The sequence below is a fragment of the Scyliorhinus torazame genome, chromosome 2, assembly GCF_047496885.1.
Source record: "Scyliorhinus torazame isolate Kashiwa2021f chromosome 2, sScyTor2.1, whole genome shotgun sequence".
Taxonomy (NCBI): domain Eukaryota; kingdom Metazoa; phylum Chordata; class Chondrichthyes; order Carcharhiniformes; family Scyliorhinidae; genus Scyliorhinus; species Scyliorhinus torazame.
Window position 1 is genome coordinate 151,431,752 of NC_092708.1, and position 16,134 is coordinate 151,447,885.

The following is a 16,134-nucleotide window of genomic DNA, read 5'->3' on the forward strand; positions in this document are numbered from 1 at the left end:
GTATTATTTCTTTATAGCTAGGCCCCTTTGTTGTGGGGAATGCTTGGATTAAAACACCTGTAACCTTGAAAACTTTGGGCGCGGAGTTGTGAAACCATCAAATTGTGGGGGTGGCTCTCTTTCCTCATCAGACACACGCAAGAAAATTCAGAGGCGGATCATGCCCTCTCAGTACGCCCTCCCACCCCCGCAGCTTCCTGCACCTGTCTAGGGGAACTGGTTATGAACAGATTACTAATGCACTATTGCACCACATGTGTTTAGCAACGCTGACTGTGACCCAGCAACACAGGCTAAACAAGGGTACTGCTGCTGTCTATTCGACACATGCACAGTCTTTACATGGGATACGTGTAGCAGTCGGGACACAAATCACGGGTTTCCGTGACGGTATAAGGTGTTCAACGACCCCTCGACTTCAATCGACCACGGCCGAACTGATTGAATAAGCTAAGCCTCGCTTTTGAATAAGAGGTAAAGTATTGGGTAACTCAATCTTTAGTAAACTTCAGGGGTCTGGTCTTTTACTTTCGGGAAGGAAAAGAAGCTTATTTACACAGTACTGTCCCAACGCTGAGTGCATCTTAACCTGAATAAGTTTTAGTTGTCTAAACTATCCAAGGTCAAGGTGAGGTCGTCAGTCAGTGGCTTGAGAGTTGCCTGGGAAATAACCCTATATACTGCACATCATCTGAAATCCAATGCTATCTTTCAGAAACAAGTGAAATTCACTTCTCGTCTTTAATCATCGTTACGCATTTTCCAGATCTGTACAAAGTTACGACTACTTAATAGATTTGTTTGTTTTCTACATTTTAAATCCTGTTTGACGCGTTAACAGCAAGACTGTAATAACACATTGTGTAGCCTAGATGTGACATTTTTTTTTCTTTCATGAGATGTGGGCGTCACTGTCAAGAGTGGTATTTATTGCCCACCCCTGCTGGCTTTTGAACTGAGTGGCTTGCTTGGTCCTTTCAGAGAGCAGTTAAGGGTCAAGTACATTGCTGTGATCTGGAGTCACGTATAGGTCAGACATGTAATGTCCTTCTCTAAAAGACATTAGTAGGGTGTGGAGTCACATCATAGAATCATAGAATTTACAGTGCGGAAGGAGGCCATTCAACCCATCGAGTCTGCACCGGCCCTTGGAAAGAGCGCCCTACCTTAGTCCATACCTCCACCCTATCCCCATAACCCCACCTAACCTTTTGTTGGACAGTTAAGGGCAATTTAGCATAGCCAATACACCTAACCCTGCACATACATCTTTGGACTGTGGGAGGAAACCGAAGCACCCGGAGGAAATCCATGCAGACACGGGGAGAACGTGCAGACTCTGCACAGACAGTGACCCAAACCAGTAATCAAACCTTGGACCCTGGAGCTGTGAAGCAATTGTGTTAACCACTGTGCTACCTTGCTGCCACATAATCACCTGGACTTTTTTTAACAACAATTGATGGTAGTTTTTTTTGCAAAAATATACTTCATTTGTGAAATATCTGAAAGAACATTACAAACATTTAAATATGGCTATCGCACTAAATGCAACAATATTGCATTCATGATGCATTCTTGAAGTGCTTCGATGCAGTCAAAGAAATATTACAGACATTTCAGAATGGTCATTACAGATTGTGCAAAGATATTCAAGTTGTCTGCATGGATCATGATGCACTCAATGACAATTTTTTGTCTCTTGGTGAGTCCGCTACTGTGTTATTCATGATTAGTCAGATGATAGCTTGCGTTTTAAAATTTATAAATGTAAGTTATTTTCCTTTTAGAAAGACACACTTTTATGCATGATGAATTTATTCTGCTGTGAAGATATTGCTGTTGTAAATTTGGAAATCAATAAAATGTTGTTTATTTACTGTTGGAAAGAGAGCTCTTAGATTGAAAATACTTTCAAATTTCTACCGAGTTATATAAAATTTATAGCGCAGAAACAATTAGTATATGCCAGAATTTATACTCAACATGAGCTTCCTTCCAGTCTAATGACCTCTTCCTACACTGTCCCTCATGCCTCAGTTCCCTTCCCCCTCAATACTGCATCACAGCAATAGTATCTGTTTTAGCCACCCCAGGTTGTGGTAAGTTGCACATTCTCTCACCACTCTGTGTAAAGAAATTCCTCTTAATTTCATGGTTTGATCTGTTGGTGGCTATTTTTTATTTATGTCCCCGGACACACTACCCCCCCCCCCCCCCTCCCACACACACACACACACACACACCAATTATGAACTCACCCACAAGTGGAGGAGTGTCATGTCCCATGAAATGTTTTTGAAAGATGTTTGTTCTTTGTCCCTGGGAGGATGCTTGCAATTTTTAAAATATGGAATATAAAATAAATAACCTCTCACTCATGGCTGGTAGGTAGCTGCATAAATAATCCAGTTACTTAAACTGATCTCTGCATGTAATATAGGACAGTAAGAAGTCTTACAACACCAGGATAAAGTCCAACAGGTTTGTTTCGATGCCACTAGCTTTCGGAGCGCTGCTCCTTCCTCAGGTGAATGATGAGGTATGTTCCAGAAACATATATATAGACAAATTCAAAGATGCCAGACAATGCTTGGAATGTGACCATTAGCAGGTGATTAAATCTTTACAGATCCAGAGATGGGGTAACCCCAGGTTAAAGAGGTGTGAATTGTGTCAAGCCAGGACAGTTGGTAGGATTTCGCAGGGCAGATGGATCAACTCCTTGGCTAATATGGATTTTTATGATGAAGACCAAGGGATATTAGCATTTAATATTTTAATTCTTGCATCTTCCTTTACAAATATATCAGTGAAACCAAAAGATTTAAATAGGACCTAAAATTTTGTGTTTAAAATATTTTAAAGTTCCAATCAACGAGTGATGGTATAATTCTTACACTGGCTGATAGTCGTTTTGATCCATTTTTGTCATTCATAGGAAGAATCATTGTTTTCAATTTCTTAGTAGAAATCAAAAAAAGAAAGCTAGCTCAGGAATTGGATGGTACATTGGTTTTGTCATGGACTTTCCCTGCTGGAACCTAGATTCAAATATCCCCTAACTGATGGGATAAAATCTCCTCTGAAAATGCCCTGTTTAGAATCTGCTTAATTTAGTTTCAAGAGGCCACTGGCCAATGGCACATAATTAGGTAATCCTCTGGGTTGCAATATATTTGAGGTTTACATCTGATTTGTCAGTTCTTCCATCAATCATTTTGAATTTATTAATCTATCTAAGGGCAGACATGGTACAATATCTGGACTTTAATCATTCACCGTCATAATTATCTTCCAGAATTATATTGGGGAAAAGCTGTGCACCACCAACTCATTGCAAAGTCCATGAACAATCTCTTTCTGCTTGACATAAATCAACTTCATAACCCAAGACTTATTGGTTTATTTTACAAGTAAGATCAATATTTGCAGATATACGTGAGGCAGTGAGATAGCAAGTGTTTTGAATTTTTAAAAAAGATTTGAATTTCCAGTAACTGACTCAAAAGGATCACACAATATTATTTCACATTTTTAAGACATTGACTGCAACAAAACAATCCTGAACACATCAACTTAACATTAGTCAACAGGCAACAAAGCATTCCATTTTCCTTGCTACTCATAGTAGTTGCTATTTCCCTCTCACACCCATTGTTGAATCTGAGCCTGAGCGTCTGTAAGGTTCCACACAGTAAAGTCAGCTGCTTCATTCTTTATGAGGTCCAGATGTGAGAGCTGGCATTTGGATTTCAATAGGACTGGACCTAAGACCCATGGTGACCAGGACACACAGGTTTATGTCACAGATCATGGCCGGGATTCTCTGAGCCTCTGCGCTGAAATGGCACTCGGCGCGGGGGCAGAGAATGGGGCCTCAGACCCGCGATCGGGTCCGACCCTGGGACGCGATTCTCCGGCGGCCGGAGAATCAACGGCAGCCGCGTGTGCGCGGTCAACGCGGCGCCACTCGAGGGTCATTGAAAGAGGCCCCCGCGGCGATTCTCTGCGGTCGACTGGCCGAGTTCCCAACCAGCGTGGTTCACATATGGTTCCACCCGACGGGAGCTCGGCATTGCGACTGCATTGGCTGTCCTGGTGAGTGGCGGGGGGGATCAGTCTCCGCACGGCCCTCCACGATGGCCAGGCCCCCGATTGGGGGCCACCGATCGGCGGGTACGCGCGATCTGGGGGGGGGCCCTATCTTTTTCCGCGCCAGCCTGCTGTGTGGCTCTGCCATGTTGCGTGGCGCCGGTGCGGAAACGGCCGCCGCGCGCATGCGCAGACTCTCGGCCAGCCATCGCGACACATGCGCGGACCCGCAGCGAGCAGTGCAGGGCTGCGTATGCCAGCCGGAGCTTTGTGGAGCTCTCTGCCGCCGTGGGCTACAGAATCGCTGGGCCAAGAGGCCCGTTGATGCCGGCATCAACACTTAGCCGGGATTTTAGAGAATCCCAGCCCATCTGCCCCATTTTACCTTGAATTTAATGGAACAGTTTAAGACATAACCATCTTATAAAATTTCACAATTACACAAGTTTAAATCAAAGTTCAAAAATATAATTGTGTTGGGCGGCACGGTGGTGCAATGGTTAGCACTACTGCTTCCTGGTGCCGAGGACCCGGGTTCGGCCCCGGGTCACTGTCTGTGTGGAGTTTACACATTCTCCCCGTGTCTGTCTGGGTTTCACCCCACAACCCAACGATGTGCATTGTAGGTGGATTGGCCACGCTAAATTGCCCCTTAGTGGGGGGGGGAAATAATTGGGCACTTTAAATTTTTCAATAAAAGAAAAAAATAATAAAATTGTGTCTTCCAAAAGGCCGTAGATTAATTGTCAAACTTTCTGACGAATTCTCCCATTCATAGATTATCATGGAATTTACAGTGCAGAAGGAGGCCATTCAGCCCATCGAGTCTGCACCGGCTCTTGGAAAGAGCACCCTACCCAAGGTCAACACCTCCACCCTATACCCATAACCCAGTAACCCCACCCAACACTAAGGGCAATTTTGGACATGAAGGGCAATTTATCATGGCCAATCCACCTAACCTGCACATCTTTGGACTGTGGGAGGAAACCGGAGCAGCCGGAGGAAACCCACGCACACACGGGGAGAATGTGCAGACTCTGCACAGACAGTGACCCAAGCCGGAATCGAACCTGGAACCCTGGAGCTGTGAAGCAATTGTGCTATCCACAATGCTACCGTGCTGCCCCAAATTCAAATTCAGCATTTCCCCCCTCCTCTTTTCAGAGCCATGTTTGATAATCTTTTGTCTTTTTGATGTTGTTTCATGTGTCCAGCTGAAACAAATTGTGAAATATATAACTATTTATATTACCTCAGCTTTCCAAATGAGTAAATCAAACCCGTATGCAGTCATTTTGTGAAAATAGTCAGACGATATGATGCCTTGAACTTTACTTCCTCATCTCTTCCTTTGGAATAGATTATTCCTATTAAAAATAGCTGCCTCAGCCATAGTGTTCTTCTGCATCCCAATATTAATGACTCTACTATTGGAAGTCAACTGTCTAGATCCTAAGTCCTCAAAATCCCTCCCTAACCCTCTTTTATTTCTCTCTCTCTTTTTTTCCTAGTTTATGACATTCGTCAAAACCTACCTCTTTCACCAAACGTTTGGTCATCAGCCCCAGTGTTTCCTTGTGTGACTCCGTAACCAATTGTGTTTGTTAACGCTCCTGTGATGTACCTTAGGATATTTATTCTATGTTAATGACATCACATAAATACAAGCTCTTGTTACTGTGTACTTCCGGCTGTTTTGAAGCATATAGTGTGCATTATTGGTACAGTGCATGCTAAGAATGTGTTGTGCTTTTATATTGCTGTGACACTGTATATACCATCTGGTTTATATTTATCAGTGTAATTTGGAACAAATGAGCATTTAATTAAACAGCCGGGTATAGTGTAGTCCTTGTGTTACAGGACTAATAACCCAGAGAACCTGACTGATAATGCAATCAATAAATAAGTTCAAATCCCACCATGGCAGCGTGAGAATTTAAATTCTATTTGAAAAATATCTGGAATAAAAGCTGGCTTCAAAAAAGTAATTATGAAGCAGTTAGATTGTCACAAAAACACAAATGGTTCATAAATGTCCTTTAGGGAAAGAAACTTTCTGCTCGTCTTTGACCTGACTTATATACATTCCACTGTTTGAATTCTAACTGCCCTCTGAAGCAAGAAGCTCAGTTTTTTCAAACCCTTAAAGTAGTGCAAAAAGATGGCCCATCAACACCGCTTCGGGTAAATAAATGTTTACTTTATCAGTGCTGCCCACATCCTGAGAATACATTTAAAGAATTGATTATGATCATATTTACTTTAAATTAAACGGAATATTTTCCTATGCATTGTTGTTGCAAAATCTTAAATTAATTTATAAAGAGCCAGTACACACTTATTATAGTAGCACACAAAAGATGTCTTCACCGTTTGTAGAATCATAGAACCTCTACAGAAGGCTGCCATTCAGCCCATCGAGTCTGCACCACCCTGGGAAAGTGTACTCTACCTAGGGCCATGCCCTGACCCTATCCCCGTAGCCCAGTAACACCACCTAATCTTTTGGACACTAAGGGACAATCCATCGCCAATCCATCTAACCTGCACATCTTTGGACTGTGGAAGAAAACCGGAGCACCCGGAGGAAACCCACGCAGACACGGGGAGAAATTGCAAACTCCACACAGTCATCCGTGTCCGCAGCTGAATCCAGCTCCCTGGCACTGTGTGACAGTAGTGCTAACCACTGTGCCACCATGCCGCCCTTTTATTGTTGTCCCTAGGAAATGCCCTCCTGGTTCACTGTACAAAAAGAATGACAGATAAATGAGATGATTCACATTTTGGATGGGGCCCCAAGAAGTTAATAATCATATCAGGATGTGGAAGGAGTTGCCTCTCAAGATATTAAATTAACCTATAGTGTCTATGTAAACACTTGTACTGTGAATTTCTAATCACATGCCGTTTTTTATGACAAGGCAATTTTTTTCTGTCAGCTAAAATGGATAAATTACTATTTTGTATCACAATAAACCTGAGTCTAAGCAGTTGAAACAATCTCTCTCTTTAATCAATCTGCCTGTTGTACACGAGCCTTATTTTGATTCCAATTTTATTCTGGACAGAGTCACTCTTCATTTTTGACCCGATTATAATAATTTTCACTTTGCAATTAACCAATTTAATCATTGGTGTTGAATAGAATTAAGGCAGTTCACAATGTTCTTTTTCATAAAATTAGCTAATAAATAATAAACAAATTACAAAATGCTAACCATTTTATGGGGTGTTGTCACATTCCTTCCGTTGAACTGTAAATTCAGTTACAAAGTCAGGTACTAGTTAGAGAGAGTGGGTGGGGTTGGGTGGAGTTGAGTTGATATTTCCTATTAAAGCCAAGAGCACCACAGGAGTAATTTTCAGATATTGACTAAAATTCTTGCAATTCCGTTTGGCACTCTCTGACAAGGTTGGCTGTATCAAAATTGTAACTTAATAGCATAATTCAGATTACTGCCTAGACAAATCATACTACAGTATTCTCCCAGGTAAGTAGAATCGACACAACACATCAATATTGCTGCTGATGAAAACAACCTCTAGTAATCTAATAGGACTTTTGCTTATACCGATAAGTTTAATGCAATTGAATGCAAACCAGCCCAACGTATTTTGTAATAAATTTGATTTGTTGGTTTGGTACTCTACCTATTTAAGTCCACCAACTGTTAGACAAATGAAATGGTTCACAGAATATGCCGTATTTAGCTTGGTGAACATGGGACTTATTTATTGAATGAATATGTGACTTTCAATTTGAACCATACTTCTATACATTATAAATTAATCTCTATTACTGTTATAGATAATTAGATTGAGAATTATATGTCAAGTCTGCCACTGGAGCTACTACTGTCAGTTATTTCACTTCTAGTCTCATTGTGCTGTGTAAGTTGGGGTAAGCCTGCTTCAGGGTCTATATTTTTGACTGGCTGCTGGCTTCAATTTCAGTGCTTTCTGGAGAGACACCTGACTTCACGCCAAACTTTGTTTACATTTCATGGTTTGTATTCAGGCCTCTATCTTTCTGGAGGGAGAGTTGGTTGGTTCTGGCTTTGCCTTTCTGGAGAGATTTGGTTGGTTCTGGACTTTGCTTGCACAGCCTTTAATGGTTCTCCTGTAAATAGACTGATCCAGAAACTCTGCCAGTTCAGGAACACAACCCATAGAGCTTTTCTGGAAAACAAACAGAGGGGACAGGATAGCAGGACCTTCCTTGGGCTGCCAGGATCAAACTGAAGCCTTGGGACTCTGAAAAGCATTCTAATTGGGTAAGATCCAATTGCCATCTCTTATCGGTCAGAGCACAAACTTTTGGGCCAGTTCAATGGCCAGCAGCCAAATCAATCAAACCGAGTCCCAAGCCATATCTCTCACTGTTGCCAACCAGTTTGCAACTCCATTTTGAACCAGCACAGCCTTCTGGATTCTTCTGCTTGAATTAAAGACAAAGGCTGCTTGCCTTAAAGACATTTGTCCATTAACCATCCATGGATCAAAAATTTAATGGCAAATATAAAAGAAAGGGGAAATAAGGGAACAAACAGGAAGGTTTTTTTTTTCCTGTTTCCTGGTTGTTTTATCCCTTGCCTTTCCACACCCTTCCACATCTCCAGGCATTCCGTCCGGCAGCAAGGACTTCCCATGAACCAACTCTGATTCCGATCCTGAGATCTTACTTGCGGACGCCTGGTATTGCAGACACGGGTAATCTGTTGGTATTGTGCTGATAGCAAGCTCACCCTAGAACATGTCTTTGGGAATGCAATCGTCATTCAGATCCCATGTCCCAGCCAACTAAGTCACAGATGACTCAGAGGGCAAAAATGTTGGGGATCCCTACAAACTGGCATACCTTCATATTTGGCACACTTTCTCAACAGGAAATACCTAATGTTTGTCTAAGCAGCCGAGTTGGAAGCTGTTCAGTCACTTTTCTTGGCTTGCTGGGTTGGCCATGCGGCACGGTAACACAGTGGTTAGCACTGTTGCTTCACAGCACCAGGGTCCTAGGTTCAATTCCTGGCTTGGGTCACTGCCTGTGCGGAGTCTGCACGTTCTCCCCGTGTCTGTGTGGGTTTCATCTGGGTGCTCCAGTTTCCTCCCACAAGTCCCGAAAGGTGTGCTGTTCGGTAATTTGGACATTCTGAATTCTCCCTCTGTGTACCCGAACAGGCGACGGAATGTGGCGACTAGGGGCTTTTTACAGTAGCTTCATTGCAGTGTTAATGTAAGCCCACTTGTGACAATAAAGATTATTATTATTATTATTGCTCTTGTGAAGGGGGATGCTGAGAATACCAGCATGGTACATGCAAAGCTTTGTATTTTTGATTAGTTTGCTGTTGCTTCACACACTTCTTCTCAACATTGACATAACACCCGTGGCTTTGGCAAACCTGGTTGAGGTTGCATGTGATTGTTGATCCTGGGTATGTGAAGCTGTCGCGACCAATAAGGGTGAGGTGATTGAATGAGGTGATTGATGTTGATGGCAGGTGGCGTTTCTGCCGCCTCATTCATAACCTTGGTCTTCCTGTCAGTCCAAATCCCTTGCCGGCCCGGGAGAACTTGCAGGCCTGGGAGAATTGATCTACAAGCTGCTGCAAATAAACTTCAGTTTGTGGTGACAGCAACAAACAGCAGGACTTAACATACTTTGGTCTTCACATAGTCTTACCAAGTTGAACAATGTTTTAAAAAATATATTTTTAATTAAACCTTTGTCATTTTATACCAAAAAATACAAAGTACAAAAATCCAAACAACAATAAACTAAAAAAAAAACAATAATCTAGCAAATCAAACCTCCTTCCTCCATCCCCCCCCCCCCCCCCCCCCCCCAACAGCTAACAGTGACCCATTCCTTGAAATTCAATATAAATGGTTGCCATCTCCAGTAGAACCCTTCAATTGACCCCCTCACGGTGTATTTTACCTTCTCAAGGTGCAAAAACCCCATTGAGTCATCAAGCCACGTCGAGGCATTAGTTGGCGTCACCAGCTTCTCAGGATTCGCCCCTGAGCAACCAACGAGGGGAAGGCCAGGACATCTGCCCCCACAACTGTCCACAGCTCCGGCAGATCTAATACCCCAAATATAGTCACTTCAGGACGGTTCCAGGTCAACGTTCAAAATTACCGATATGGTGCTGAAAAAGAAGAGACCCAAAATTCCACAAACTTGGGACAGGACCAGAACATGTGCATGTGATTCGTGGGCCCTCTCGAGCAACGCTCGCACCTGTCCTCAATCCCCACAAAGAAAGTACACATTCTGGCTTTAGTGAGCTGCACCCTAAACGGCGTAGGCTTGGAAGGCTGAAAGGCCTGTTCCTGTGCTGTACATTTCTTTGTTCTTTGTAAACATTACCTTGAACTGGATCAGCTCAGCCTCGCACAAGATGACGTGGCGTTCACCCTGCAAAGAGCCTCACTCCACACCTCCTCCTTCAATATAGGCCCCAGCTCCTCCTCCCATTTGGCCTTTACCCCTTTCACTGAGTCTCGATCTTCCCCCAAAATTCATCCACATATGCCAGACGCACTACCCTCTTCTGACCCTGTACAAGATAAGATTCTCTCCAGTAAGGTTGATGGCATCCAACTTCACTGGATCAAACAAGTGGTTCATACAAATGGGGGCCAGCCTTGACACTGACCCCAACTTGAAATGCTGAGTGGAGACGACCACTGGGTTTGATGAACATTTTGCCAGAGTAAATGGCAGAGACACCATCACCAGCGCCCCCAAACTGGACTCTCTACATGATCCAGACTCCATTCGCACCAGGTAGACCCCGAGTCTCCACAGCATCCCAACACCTTCTACATGTTGGCGGCCCAGTAATAAAACATCAAATTTGGCAGCGCCAAGTCCTCCTGACTGTCTATCCCTCTGTGGGACCTCCCTCTGTATCCTCAGGGTTTTCCTACCCATATGAAACCCGATATAAGCCGCTCAATCCCCTGAAAAAATGACTTGGGTAAAAATACTGGAAGACTCTGAAATAAGAACAAGAATCTGGGTAAAATATTCATCTTGATGGATTGAACCCAGCCCGCCAAGGACAATGAAAGGCTAACCCACCTTTGCAGGTCAGCCTTATCTCTACCCGCTAGGGTGGTGTGATTCAATTTGCAGAGCCACATCCAATCCCGAACCACCTGGACTCCCAATTAGCGAAAGCTAGTCCCAACCAGGTGGAAAGGTAGCCCCCCCAAAACCGGCACTCCTCCCGAAGTGTTGACCAAAAAATACTCAACTCTTCCCTAAATTTAATTTGTATCCAGAGAAGGAGCCAAAGTTCTTCAATATGTACATTATATCCCAGTGGACCCGGAACCCTCACATATAGGAAAAGATCATCCACATACAAGGACACCCCGTGTTCCACCCTACCCAAAACTATCCCTCTCCACTTATTTAAAGCCCTTCGGGCAATAGTCAATGGCTCAATCTCTAATACGAACAAGAGGGGAGACATAGGACATTCCTGCCTTGTCCCCCTATGCAGCTGAACTCATGGGTATTGGTACAAACGCTGGCAGAAGGAGCCCTGACAAAAACTGCACCCACAAAAACCCAAGGCCCAATCCAAACGTCTCCAAAGCCGTAAAGAGGTACCTCCACTCAACCCTATTGAACACTTTCTCTGCATCCAACAACACGATTATTTCTGGTTCTGACCCAAATGCTGGGGTGAGAGCCACATTAGTAGTCACCTCACATTAGATGACAACTTTTGGCCCTTCACAAATCCCATCTGGTCTTCTCCAACCACCCCCGGGAGACAGGATTCCAACGCCAAAAGCTTCGCGTCTATATTGAGCAATTAAATCTGACAATAGGACACGCATTCTGTGCAATCCTTATCCTTTTTTGGGAGAAGGGAGATGGATGCCTGCCCAAGTGTCACGGAGAGAGAACCACACGCCAGAGAATCGTTAAACATCCCCATCAATAACGAACTAGCTAATATGCAAACATCTTGTGAAACTCCACCAGGAATCCATCTGGCCCTAGTGCCTTCCCTGTCTGCATCTTCCCGAATGCTGTTTGAACATCCTCCAATCCCAGCACTTCCTCTATTTCTTCCCACAGTTCCTCCCCCACCTTAGGAAATTCCAAACCCTCTAAAAACTCTGCCATTTCCTGCTCGTTCTCTGGTGGCTCAAACCTACAAAGCCTCTCATAAAAGGCTCAAAATGCCCCATTCATCTTGTCCAGGCAGAAACCAGCCTGCCCTCCGAATCCCTAACCTGGATAATCTCTCTAGCAGCCTCCTGCTATCATTGTGCCTCACCAAAACTGGTCCAATGGGTCCCCAGGCCACTCCTGTTCACTAATTAAACATTTTTTGTTGCGTACCCAAGTATTTTTTTCCCTAATTAAGGGCCAATCCACCTACCCGGCACATCTTTGCGTTGTGGGGGTGAGACCCACGCAGACATGGGGAGAATGTTCAAACTCCCCATGGACAACTGTCCTTGTCTTCTAGGAAGCTGATTTGGTTGCTGATGGGCACATCACTTTCTTAATTCTTTTATACATTCCTCTATTCAGTGCTGTGATTAGCTGCAATTTTTTGAGGATACTGTTGAGGGTGGCACGGCTGATGATGAGGCCTAGCTGGTGCCAGTGGCATGGTCTCAGGTGTCTCCAGGGCTCCTTGTGGTATGGTTTGATTTGAAAGTAGTTGTTCATCAGAGTCCAGGTACTTCTGTCTATTTTATTGTTCATCTTGCCAATCACCCGATGCCCTGTGCATATTATGTAGTCAGTACCAATGTTCGTGTTGAAGTTGCCCAGAAGATAAAGTCCCTTAGCACTGAGAATCTTGCTGAAGGCACTGTCAACTGTCTCATAGAATGGATCATTGACATCTGGGGTCAAGGTGAGTGAATGTCAGGGCATAGATGTACATGCACATGAGGCTATCTGGACCCACGCGTGTTTACAAGTGGCAGGGGCGGGGGTGGGGAGGGGGATCACTAATTGTCATGAGTAGAGTTTGTTTTGCTGCAAAACTCACTCCATGGTCACATGTTGTCTCATGGGCTTTCTGCTGCCAGGAAAATGAAGGGATACACTTTGAATGAGCCTAGTTTCCTGCAGTACAGCAATGTTCACATTGAGCTTTTAGGTTCACAGCTGTTTTGCAAGACATGCAGAAGGCTGTCTGTGAGGCCAGGGCACATGGTCATTTTCCCCTCCGCAGATGCTGTCAGATCTGCCGACATTGTCCAGTATTTTTTGTTTTTATTTCAGTGATACAACGAGCCTCGATGGTCTCCCCCACCACCTTTTGGACAGCCTTCTAAGCCATAGTGATTTGTCCTGCATTAAGACTTATGCCACAGTCCTTCTCCTTGTTGTCACGGGCATTGAGTGTATCACAAAGGCAAAATACTACAGATGTTGGATATCTGAAATTAAGGCAAAAATTAGTGATGGGATGGAGGGCAGGGGAGATTAAATGACAAAGATTTCATGATATAGCAGCCAAAGAGCGAGGTAATGGGTATAGTAAAGAAACAAATGTTGTATCCAGATGAGGTGTGAATAGCACCCCATAACCCTGCCCTCTACCCTATCAGTGACCTTCTCGTTTGTTCTTCCTGCCCCCGCCCCTTGCCTTTCTGGTGAAAGGTCATCTTGACCTGAAATATTAACCGTTCCCTTCCCCAGGATGCTGCCTGGCCTGAGTATTTCAGCACATTGTAGCTGTTGGGCAGGGTCAGTATGAATGGCACATCATTCTTCTGAACATAGAAAATAGGAGCAGAGGTAGGCCATTTAGCCCCTCAAGCCTGCTCCGCCATTCAATAAGATCATAGCTGATCTGTTTGTGTTTCAAATTCCACATTACCATCCATCTCTGATAACATTAGAATCTTTTTGGGCAAGAGAATTAAATCTACTTCCATTGTATGTTTACTGACCCCTACATCCACCGCCTTTTGAGACAGAGGGCCACCTCCCTCTGTGTTTGTGCCACGTCGGCCAGCACCTGGGCAATGCTGCGAACGTTCTGTGCCATGGTTCGCTGTGACTGGGCCACGCTCAGAAGCGCCGTAGCAATTTCCAGGTGGCTCTCGCACATGGCTGCCTGTGAGGCGGCAACCCTGTCCTGGGTCTCGGCCAGCACCTGCAAAAATTCCCCCGGCCTTGGACACGCTGATCCATAGCCGCAACTCTCTGCACCAATGCCTCCACCGTGGACGCCACCTGTGTGGTGTTGTCCTGGGTGGGACGCATGGCCAGCACCACCACCTGCTCCTGCACATGGTTGGACTCCTCCACCTGCGCCTGCAGGTGCTGGGTGCTCATCGACAACCCTTCATGTAGTCCCTGGCTCTGCGACTGCATCTCCACAATTGATGGGACCGTCTGTTCCAGAAGCCCGAAACTCGTCTGGATGGCAGCTAGTTCCAGGGGTCGGTCCCGCTGTCAGACTGTCCGGCCCCTTGGGGGTTCCTACCACCACCTGATGTACCGGGTCAGCTGTGTGGTGCGCACCAGATAGTGTCCAAGGAGCCTCTTCACTAAAGTGCCTGATGGAGATTAATCTCTCTGGATGGTGGAGCATATTGGAGACAGATGTGACGGGAAATCAGTGTCATCCTTGGACTTGAGCTCCGGGGTGTCTTGGGTTTCAGGTCCATGGCTCGCATCAATGCTGCTGTCCTCATCACTACTCGGCACCCGGCTGTGGCACTGGCTGGAGGAAGGGAACATCTGATGGACCCACCTTATCACTAGTGGGTCCTGCAAGACACAAGACAAGATGCGTGATTAGACCGCGGGGTGGGGGGGGGGGGGAGTGGGGGTAGTGTGGGGGTGGTGGTGTGGGGGTAAAGGGGGGGTGGAGAGGGGGTGAGGGTGGGCGTGGTGAGGAGTGAGTGGGGGTGATGGTGAGGGTGGTGTGGGGGTGGCGTTTGTTGTGATCTCTGTATGTGCATGTACATCAGGGGTTAATGTATAATCAGAAGATCACTAGAGGGTGTGGTAGTCATCACTGTTGTATATATCACATACAAGATGTAATACGGTAAGGCTCCTGTACTACAGGTACAGGGGTAGATCCCTGCCTGCTGGCTCTGCCCAGTAGGCAGAGTATAAATGTGTGTGCTCACCGAGCTGCAGCCATTTCAGCAGCAGCTGTAGGAGGCCACACATGTCTGCTTAATAAAGCCTCGATTACTCTCTACTCTCGTCTTGTCGTAATTGATAGTGCATCAGAGGGCAGCACTAACAGGTATAAAAGCCAGACTCAGGCTGTTCCTCTCTTTTTGGTTGTACTGTAACGAGAGTAGGAGCATAGATTTAGCTCAGAGTGATTAATGTAGTCAAATATAGCTACTGTATTTCGATCTTGTCACCTTACTACTAGTATTAATCTTAAAGTAAAGAACTCACAAAATTGTTGATTTAGTTACTCAATAAACCTTTCATTACTTCTGGACAACTTTTTCATCAAGATACAGAAAACCTCATTAGCAACTGGGTTGAATAACGTATATTACGTTCAGTGGTGTAACCAAACAGACTACAGAAGAGTAAGAAAAGATGGTACCAGGAGTGGGGTTTTAAAAAGAACAGTGCTAGCTATATCAGGTGAGACAAAAAGAAAGAAAATAAAATACCAACGGTGCGACTGTGGGAGACTTCGCAGCACTACAGAAGAGTTAAAAAAAGAGTGTTGTGGTGGGATGTTGACACACATGCCATGGGGAACCATAACTAAGCGGGGTCTCACTTCCTCGCCCATGGCCGATCTCCAAACCGGTGACCTCCCTTTCCTCTGGGTCGCCGACTTGTCAGCCCTTTCAGTTTGCTCAGTACCACTTCCCTGGTGATTGTAATTTCACCAATTTCTTCTCTCCGTCCCACCTCCTGACTAACAGCTATTACTGGAATGTTTCTTTATCTCTCCTGGGTCCCCGCTACCCAGCTTCCTATCATCCATGCCCTCCTCTTCCTGACCTTGTGCTTTCCTCTGCGGTGTGGCAAATCCTCTGAAT

The 16,134-nt window shown here is 44.9% G+C and overlaps 1 protein-coding gene across 1 annotated transcript in view; it reads left to right on the forward strand.

The window, feature by feature from the left end:
* The first annotated feature begins 279 nt into the window (after positions 1–279).
* LOC140392772 (NGFI-A-binding protein 1-like) overlaps positions 280–16,134 on the forward strand; it is a 175,182-nt gene continuing 159,327 nt past the window's right edge. Inside the window, exon 1 of the mRNA XM_072478408.1 lies at positions 280–474. The gene's annotated coding sequence lies outside the window, so the exon portion shown is untranslated. The remainder of the gene's footprint in view (positions 475–16,134) is intronic.